This window comes from Panicum virgatum, chromosome 1N, assembly GCF_016808335.1.
Source record: "Panicum virgatum strain AP13 chromosome 1N, P.virgatum_v5, whole genome shotgun sequence".
Lineage (NCBI taxonomy): Eukaryota > Viridiplantae > Streptophyta > Magnoliopsida > Poales > Poaceae > Panicum > Panicum virgatum.
Window position 1 is genome coordinate 11,120,490 of NC_053145.1, and position 2,774 is coordinate 11,123,263.

The 2,774-nt window shown below is 40.0% G+C and overlaps 1 pseudogene; it reads left to right on the forward strand.

The window, feature by feature from the left end:
* Positions 1-1,052: 1,052 nt before the first annotated feature.
* On the forward strand, positions 1,053-2,774 carry LOC120653951 (annotated as a pseudogene).

Below are 2,774 nucleotides of genomic sequence, written 5' to 3' on the forward strand. Positions count from 1 at the left end.
AGCGAGAGATTAAAACAACTTAACACAAAATAATCTAAACTTTAGAAGAGACCTTGATGATATCTAAAACTTTACATTTGAAATTTTTTCATTTGAGATTATATTGATATTTAAATGTGTAAGTTAAGATTCAAAATAGTTAATATAAAAGAAATGCATCTAACTTCTTATCATAAATGATTGTGTGGCTCGTGCGAGAAGCAAGAAATCACAGGTTCAAATCCTAATACAAGGAAGGGCATATTTCTCAAAAAACTGCAAAATATTGTGGGAGTTAAAGGAGTGGACCCCGATGGAGCATTGGTTGCTTCTTCAGATTTAAGTTTTTTAGCCCGGTTTGACTTTTTAAAATGATTTTTTGAAATTCAAAACTACAGTTTCGAATTTTCAAACCAACGGTGGTGATGGGCTATCACCGCCGGTTAAAAACTGATGGTGATGGGGTACTCATGACCACTGACTCTTCACCGCTGACCCGTAAAACTAGGGTTTTGAGGCTGGCGGTGATACCTCCTGTGTAGTATTGTTTTAGTTCCAAAGTCAAACTTTGTATATTGCAAAACTTTTTGTCACAATTTAAGTTTAAGTTTAGAAGCATTAGAATATTTATGTTCCAGGACTAATGCTAATTGCATATATATTTTATTTTACTTTTAATTTGATTCGAACCTATAAGCCAAATTTGGCACGTGGAGTTCTGGACCGGTAGTTTACATTCGACGTAAGTTATCAGACTTGTGGTCCTAATTAGACGAACTTTATGCGCCCTCTTCTCTAGCTAGGATAAAAACAAGACTTTGGTATTTACTTTTGTTTGTAGCGTTGCCATGGGCCTTTGGAAGCCATCATTGATGTCTACAATATTGAGGTATTTGGAAAAGTATACGCATGATCATTAGGGACATGCAGTTTCAGAAAATGAGTAACTAAGTACTGGTTTTCTGTATGTTAATGGAGTTAAATCTGTATATATATGCGCGGAACCTTATAATAGCCGTGCTAACTTTTGTATGTATGTTTTAACCAACAGGTGGTTCAAGGGAAAGGAAATCTAGTATACAATGGAGAGCCTGATCAAACTATTTTATGACTGGGAAATTCAGCTTCTAGTGCTTCTAAGTTTCACAATACAGATATTTCTCTTCTTTACTGGTGGCTTTCGATGGCGTAGCAGCAACATATTCCTTAGGTTCTCCATTTGGATAGCTTATTTGGGAGCAGACATAGTAGCAATCTTTGCCTTAGGCTACCTCTCGCAACATGAGGATGCCACAACTGGAAGCGACATGTTAAGGGCAACCCATCCACTGGCTTTCTTCTGGGCACCGTTCCTCCTCATCCATCTTGGTGGCCAGGACACGATTACTGCATTTTCCATGGAGGACAACAACTTGTGGCTGAGACATTTATTGAATTTGGTGGTGCAGGTTTCTCTTGCTATATATGTTTTCTGGAAGTCAGTTGGAAGACATAATGTGGAGCTTATAGCTTCAGGTGTATTTGTGTTTATAGCAGGTATTATTAAGTATGGAGAAAGGACATGGTCTCTCTGGTCTGGGAGTCTTGAAAGCCTTGAGGAATCCTCTGGAAATCAATATGAGCATCGGTTGCCAGAGTAGACTTATGGGGATACCGGCTATTCTAGCACTGTTTGCATGGGTTTACGTTCAATGCTAGCGGTTCATAAGATATTCGTTAGGCGCGCGGCACGCATCATTGATCAAAGCTATTCCTTGGGGACACGTCCTGATGAGCACAAGAGCTTCAATAGAGTACTCAGGTTGTTGGAGATTGAGCTCGGTGTAATGTACAACGATCTCTACACAAAAGCTCTCGTGCTCAGGCCAAGGAGTGGTATTATACTTCGATGCATCTCTCAGATATGTGCAGTGATTGCTTTTATATTGTTCCTTTCAGGCGAAAGACAAAGTTATAGCAGAGCTGATATTGCAATCACTTGTTCCTTATTTATCGGAGGGTTTTTCCTCGAAGTTTGTGCATTGATTATTTTCATGGCGTCACCATGGACATGGGCATGGTTGAAGGGTCAAAAATATGACAAGCTTGCTTGGTTTTCTTGGTCCCTCTGTTCCAGTGACCTCATTGGATGGCCAGAGAAAAGGCCATTATGGTCAAGTGTAATTGGACAGTACAACGTTTTTGGTTGGTTAGTGGGCAGTGACCAACAGAGACCGAGGTCATTCAATCAACTACTCATGACTGTGGTAAAGAAATTGGCAGCATTATTTGGCCTTCAAAAGAAGAAAATATTTTGGATTAGCAAGCTGTTCGAGCAGAGTCCATCAAGGCTGATGAAATGATGGGGTGTCTCTTAGAGGTGCTTAATCGCTTACCTGATCCCATAGAATGGTCAAATCTTGGCTTTTGATTGAGATTTGCACTAACTGAGTCCGCCTATGATTTTGGTTTTACTATCCTGTATCTGCATATGATCACGGAGGTGCACCTTTAGGAATACTACCCACATTCAGAAGTTGACGCAGATGCAGATACTAAAGTTTCGGTGGGTATCTGCCGGAAGTTGTCCCGCTACATGATGTACCTCCTTGTTACCCAACCTTTGCTGCTGCCTCTCACTACCAGTGCGCTTGATACGCTAAAACATGACCAAGATTTTGTCCCAAAACACTACCAGCCTTGGGCAAGAATGGTGGTGCATTGTTACATACCGTACGGTTTATATATGCTTCGTCCATACTAATTGATTTTGTCCCAAACTACTCTAACCTTTTTTTTTATCTTATGATCTACTA